The 7,500-nt window shown below is 33.7% G+C and overlaps 1 pseudogene; it reads left to right on the top strand.

Moving 5' to 3' along the window:
• Window positions 1-7,500, top strand: part of LOC137621561 (uncharacterized) — a 364,107-nt pseudogene that overhangs the window by 59,275 nt on the left and 297,332 nt on the right.

Raw genomic sequence — 7,500 nt, 5'->3', positions numbered from 1 at the left:
CACACACACACACATATATATATATATATATATATATATATAATATATATATATACATATATACTCTATATATGTTGTGAGTGCATTTACAAAAATATAGTTTTTTTTTTTTTTCGATATCCGAGAGCCGTGAGGTATCCCGCTAAATTTACATTGAAGAAATCTTTATGTATGTAAGCGTCTATCTCTGGATGAAGTTTTGAAGGAAAAATGGCCAAGGCCTTTGCCATCCCTTTGGAACATGCAATCCATATACACTCGTATGTATTTTAGTAATTGTTCGTCTCGAGAGTTAAACTTATTCGCATATCAGCGCTTTGTTTGCCCTCGGAAGAAAGTCGGTATTACCTGTATGTACAAGATGTTTGCGCTACAAAAGTGCCCGGATGAAATAACCGCAGTATTTACACACTAATACATTTGCATCTTCGGGTATACAATCTGCGTCAACAGTGATAGATTTGTTCGCGATGAAATTTTACGCCGTTGTCATCGCTCCCGTAAAAAATCATATCGAGATTTACGTACGGCTTAATCATTCGGTGTTCTGGGAATGTGGATAGTCGTAGGAAGGGCCGCCGAGGAAGATTGAATCGCAAGTCTTATACTTATACACACAAACACACACGCGCACACACACACGCACAAAGATTAATTTCTTACAGTAATGTTTTACATTGAATCGTACACACAGATTCCTTTCTTGGAGTAACGTTTTACGTTGAATCGCAAGTCTCACAAAAACACCTACAGACGGATATTCATTTCTTACGGTAAGATATTACGTTAAATCATAATTCTTACTTACACCAACACCTGCAAACATATTCAATTCTTATTGTAAGATTTTACGTAGAGTCGTAAGTCTAACCTACACAAACACCTTGCACATAGAGACTAATTTTCTTACAGTAAGGTTTTACGTTGAATCGTAAGTCTTACAAACACACAAACACCTACACAGATTCACTTCTTGCAGCAAGTTTTTAGGCTTCGCCAAATCAAGGAAAAAATTAGCCCATTCTGGGATCTCAACATCAAGTTTCACAGTGATCCGTTTTGCCTGGTGGGATCCAACCTATCCCCCCTCCCCCTCTACTCTATCTCATTATGCATGGAGGTATTCTGGTCACTTGCTGTCTCAAGTATCCCGATCATCATTGTTTTCTATCAATTTCACCTTTTTTTCCCCCCGGGTCTTTGAGAGACTATCATACAACTTTTTGAAGTCGACGCTGTTCTACCAATCTACGCCTTTTCTTTCCCCTTTGTTTCTCAATTTCCTCTTCTCGTATTTTCATTATATTTTAATCTTCATCTCCTTCTCCCTATTCTTATTCTTCATCTTCTCTGTGTACAGCTGGTTAGATTGCATCTGCTCTAAAAATGGCGAGGAAACTCCGCTGGCAGAATCAGTCCCAAGGAAAAAGTATTTATATAACGAGATTATTTCGATTACGATTCCGGGCGTGTGTGTATTTCATGCATAAATTCATCATTGTATGTGTAGCTTCCCCATCCATGAGATTATACGTCCGAATTGTTTTATTGGAATTAATCGCGGTGAGATGAGCTGGCGACTCTCCCTCAACACCCCCCCCCCCCCCGCACACTGCCCCTACCGTGGAACTTCAAATCGTTTTGCTAATGGAAGGGGTTTTTTATGGTCTTTGCATGTTGATTTACGGGAGAGAAATAGCCAATTAAGGGTGGCCAAGGAGGAGGGAGAGTAGACAAGATGTCTGACGTTGAGAGAGAGAGAGAGAGAGAGAGAGAGAGAGAGAGAGAGAGAGAGAGAGAGAGAGAGAGAGAGAGAGAGAGAGAGAGGACGTTTTTGATATATTTCAGACCGGAAATTATGCAAAAGGGCGACCGGAATGTGTGCGTATATAAATATATATATATATATATATATATATATATATATATATATATGTCTGTGTGTGTGCATATATATATATATATATATATATATATATATATATATATATATATATATATATATGTGTGTGTGTGTGTGTGTGTGTGTCTTTCTGTTGACAATTCGCAGATCCCAAATGAAGGAAAATTAAAACGTCGGTTCCTCAAATAATTTTTTTTTTTTAATTAGCATTTTCGATGCATTAAAGGCAATATACGAGGCAGATGTTTGAATCAAGAGCAGACGTACATGTGTAACAACGCCACAGGTAAAGAAAATAGCTTAGCCGAATCTTAGGCAAGTATTAGAGAGAATTTTTCCCCCCAACCAGTGACCTTTCCAAATGCTCCCATGGCGGGATCCGCCGGCTGGCCACTGACCTTATAGCTGGGAAACTAGGATGCTCTACATTGCTCTGTTAACGGTGCAATGTTTTCTTTTTTTGCTTTTTTGGTTCATAGAAATTATAATCTTGTGCGTGAAGATTTATTGTTGCTGTTAGCGGGGTGTTTTTTTTTTTTTTTTGGGGGGGGGGGGCTGCTTATCATTGCATTTATACAAGTATATTTACTCATTTATATATATATATATATATATATATATATATATATATATATATATATATGTATATATATATATATATGTATATATATAGGTATGTATATATATATATATATATATATATATATATATATATATATATATTTATATATATACATGTATAAGTATGTATTTATACAAAAGTGATGTGTATATATAAATATATTATAAATATATAATAGAAAAACATTGGAGACTCGGAATTAATGATATATAAAATTATATACAGTATACATACATACATATAAAAAATATATAATGAAAAAAATGTTTAATAACCAAATTACTGATATATTTATATAAAAGCAATGTATAATATATATATATATATATATATATATATATATATATATATATATAAGTAAAAAAAATAATACCCGAACTACATCTTGCAGTTCTTTGCATATTTTTTTCCGTACTTATGAACTTCCACGAATTTTATTTTTTTCCTCATACATCCTTTTTTTGTTTTTAGATACAAGGGAATGTTTTCTTTTTATGCCAGCACTTGTCAAAATCAAAATTAAAACTACATACGTCATACATTCTATCGCCGAAATTTCTGATCAAATCGAAGTATATTTTATTAGTTTAATATGTTTTAATGTTTCAGTTCTTATTATGTGACCATTTGTCTTGATCCGTCTGACTAAAGTAAACTATTATGTCAGTTGCAAAATTAGTTAACCTGAGGGCGAAATGTTTCCACTCTTGCATTTATAATTTTGATCATTTTCTTCTTAATAAAAATGAAGAATCTCGGATTCCAGGTTAACTCTTAGATTAATTCGCATTTTTCTTAACGTGTAACGTTTTTCCTTCTCTATGGTAAAAACCAGAAATCTCGAGTAATGATAAAATTAAATGTACTTTTTTTTCTTATTTGTAAACCAGTCTTGTGAAGCTTCAGAAGATCCAACTTGAAGTTTGGTTGCTTCTGAGAAAGTTGGAAAAGAGAGAAAATAGGAGAACATTTTTTTTTTAATTTGTTACGTCTATCTTACATCCGTATATTTATGTGTGTATATATATGTGTATATATATATATATAAAATGTATTTTATATATATATATATATATATATATATATATGTGTGTGTGTGTGTGTGTGTTTGTGTGCGTGTGTGTGTGTATATATATATATATATATATATATATATATATATATATATATATATAAGACCATACTAATTTTAATTTTAGACACCAGACCTCCGGAATGATAACTTTCAGGGTCATTGCGAGTTATAATTGGAAATGAAGTGCTGAGGTCGGATGCGAACTTAAGAAGTGAAAAGATTGGCGTTCGTGAAAATTGAAGTGGGTCTTTTGATATGATTTATCCATTTAAAAAAAATTAGGACGATATATTGGTGATAATAGTTCATGATTGAAGAGTGTATGCGGGGGAAGAGTGAAAGCAAATTTAGAAAGTGCTGAGTAAGTGGTGTAAAAGAGGTTCGAGTGAGGATGAGCCTTGTTACCAAGGAAGCTTTTTTGAGTGTTTGTGAGGTAGAAGTACAGTGCACCCCTGTCATACCAAAACTGCACGGCGAGTTCCCCTGACATCTCTCCTTATTTGGGTACTCCCGCATTAAGCGTGTGACGGTGCACTTCTTCGGGGTGAGGTATGCCAGTAAGGCCTGTGTCCAACTGTACATGGTATAATGTATGAAAGAGGACTGTAGTCTCTGCTGATGGGCTGTTAAGTATGAATTTGGCGGTAACCTTTTTCTCGGACCATCCCCTGTTAAAGGAACCTGACTAACATTGAAATAATTGTAAATTTATGTATGCAAAATAATTCTGTAAATGTGAGCAAGAAAAAATGATCATTGGAAAGAAAATCCACATGGTATAGAAATTCGTTTGAACCTCGTCGCTTTTGGGAAAGGATCCGAAATTTACATGTTAGTCTCAATGTGTTCATCCTCGAAAAGATGAAAGATGCTAATCTATCTAGAAATGACAGATTCTATGAAATGTCTTCTCGATTCTACACTGTCATTGGAGCTATGTGATTTTGGTGTACCCGTAGTTTTTCCCAGATTTCGTGTTATATTTTGTATCATAGTAATTGTATTAGTATCTGTTCATAAAAAATCCAATAGCTGTCTTGCATTCTTCTGACTGACTGTCGCATTTGGTATTAATCTCAACCTTTCTTCTTTACTATTCCTTCTAGTTTTGAGTTTCCTTATTGTAATTTCTGTTATGTGCTTAGAATTTTAATGTTGCTTTTAACGTTGTGCTTATGTTTATGCTTGAAGGTATTTTATTACTTGTGTATATAATCAGTGATGTATTAATGCCATTCCGTCACCTAAAGTTTGCAACTCTAAAGGTTTAATTAATACTTTAGATCTGATAGGATTTCAAACTGCTATATCAAATGGAGTCTATATTGCTCCTACTTGTAATATTACCTTTCTCTTTCTCTTTCTTTTTTCTTTTTTTTTTTTGTCATGTTCTTGTACTTTTTGTAATACTTTTATCTTCCCTTTGCACTTTCAATATATTATGATATAAGCGGTTTCCGTGTTCTTCTTTTTTCCATTATTCTCATTGTTTCTAATCTTCTATTCTTAGTATTTCATTGGTGTTCATAGAAGGCTTCGTTACTAATGTCAGGTTTCATCATTATAATTCATCCCTCTTCTTGTTCTCCTCCTAATACATCTAGTAATATCTGATATTACCATCTTATGACCCCCCCCCCCTCCATTTTTTTTATGTGTAGCTTTACAGTAGAGGGGTGCAATCTTTGGCCTGATCTTTGAAATCTAATAAGTTAGCTGTTCTTGAACGAAATTCCTTGCACGACTGTTTCATCTTCTTATATACATGCAAGGAGAATGTCTCATTCATTCTATTTTATATATTATTTTTATGAATTTTCTCACTTCAGAACTGATTTCATTTAGTTACATTTATTGATTCGTTTAAAACTGTATCCTACTTGTTTTGTAAGAAATTTTAATAGATCATGCAGTCCTTTCATGTTTTTCACGACTAGTTTTCTAGAAGAGGACTTAGGATATTTGTGATAAGGCGTTGTCACTGTTTTCTAGTGATTATTTTCAATAGCTTCCATCGGGTATCTATTTAAATATCTCCCGTATCTATTTGACAAGGGCCATTTCTTTTGATGTCTTCTTTCATTTCGGATTCTTTTTTCTATTTCTGTTATTTTTTTTTTTTCGTTCTCTAACAAGTCATCGCCTGCAGACCAGGACTGTAAAATTTTATGATTATATCTTCTCTGTTCTTGTATTGCTTTTTTGAGTTCTTCTTCAAGCTAATCGTCGCTCTCTTCTATCTACTGGTTAGATATTTTTTGGATAATTTTGTTGTACTTTAGTCACGTAAAATGGTTGTTTTTTTTACGGCGTTTGTTCCCTAAAAGCTGGTATATAATTACTAGAGTGTCTCTTTTCATAACAAATATGAAAAAAAAAAATTAAATAAAATATTTTATTTTTCACTACTTTTTAAACAGTGTATGTAAACATGTCATGTACATGTGCATACATTTCTGGATGTTTGCTGAGTTTACATAATTATTTTGTTAATTTGTCTGTTGTATATAATTCTTATATTTCTTAGATTTCTAAATATGTAAGAAGTGTTTTAATATCTTTTTTTCATTATATAGTAAACGATGTCAAAATAAATATATACTGTATTCCATAAATATCTGTTAAAAGAAACTATCATCTTATCTGTTTAATGCAATGCTGTTATGAAACAAAAACAGAAAACAAGGTAAAGAAATTAAAAAAAAAAAATAAAAACTTGAATCCAGTAAACGGGACCAATTCCTAGAGTGATTGGCACATGCATTCCTATTCGCAGGGCCCAACTTTCCTCCCGTCAACCAATCAGGGCCTAACTACCCTTCGCTCAGCCAATCAGATCGTCGAGGTGATCCCTTAAGACGTAATCAAGATTACGGACTGCCAAGTAAGAGAATTTTAGCGCATGCCTTTTATGGTCACTCCTCTCCCCCCCCCCCATCCCCTACCCTTTGTGGAAATCCCTAAACTCCCCCCCCCTCCCCCGCCCCCTTCCGCCCCTCCATAATCTGTACTGCCCTTCCATAGATGTTGTACAGTTGGCTTCATTAATTCCGGTACACTGACGTCTCCTTTGCTTCCCATGAAGTGTACCAGAATTAATGACGCCAACTGTACCAGCTTCACACTTTGCTTACCCCCACCCCTGTATAGAAATCGTCTTTATTATTATAATATCAAATGATTATTGTAAGATATCCCACTTGAGATACTGCATGGGCTACTGATTTGTCTTTCGAGGATATGTAAGGTATTGTGGTTCTAAGAGCCTTCAGTAGTCAAGGGTTCTTTACTGGGTTTTTATGTTTGTGTAGAATACTCTTTTAAACCTTCCTTCAATTATTATTAAAGTATTTAGTATTTTCTGGGTGTCTGCTGTTATTATTATCTATTCAAGATGTTAGATATCTGTGGAGAGTTATTTTACTGCCTCGAGAACCTTGCGGTTAATTGATTCTCGAGTGACAATCCTGTTAATTTAATAGAACAATAAAGGAATTATATAAATTCTTACTTAGTTTAGCATCTTGTATAAAAAACAAATCGTTGAAAGACGTTGCTGTGGCTAAGCCAGGCAATAATGTAAAGATTAAACCCCCCCCCCCTTTTTTTTTTTTTTTTTTTTTTTTTTTTTTTTTTTCTAGCGAAGTAAACAGGTGCAGGATTATGAAATATTACTCCAATACTAGTAGGCATTGTTACTCCCGTTTGAAATGTCTTCAAAAGGCTAAGATTTCTGCCAGATCTTTGTTCAGACAGCCACTATAACGTTCAAAAAGCTTCCAGATTATACGTTTTACGCAGATCTAAAGATTATCAGTTTCGTCTAATTTTAAAAATAGCGTTGTCCTATTTAACGTCTTGTAAACAATCCGTAAATTTCTTGACGGTAATTGTTGTTAA

Source organism: Palaemon carinicauda, chromosome 2 (assembly GCF_036898095.1).
Source record: "Palaemon carinicauda isolate YSFRI2023 chromosome 2, ASM3689809v2, whole genome shotgun sequence".
Lineage (NCBI taxonomy): Eukaryota > Metazoa > Arthropoda > Malacostraca > Decapoda > Palaemonidae > Palaemon > Palaemon carinicauda.
The sequence above is the reverse complement of the archived record's forward strand: the minus strand, read 5'-3'. Positions and strand labels throughout refer to the sequence as shown.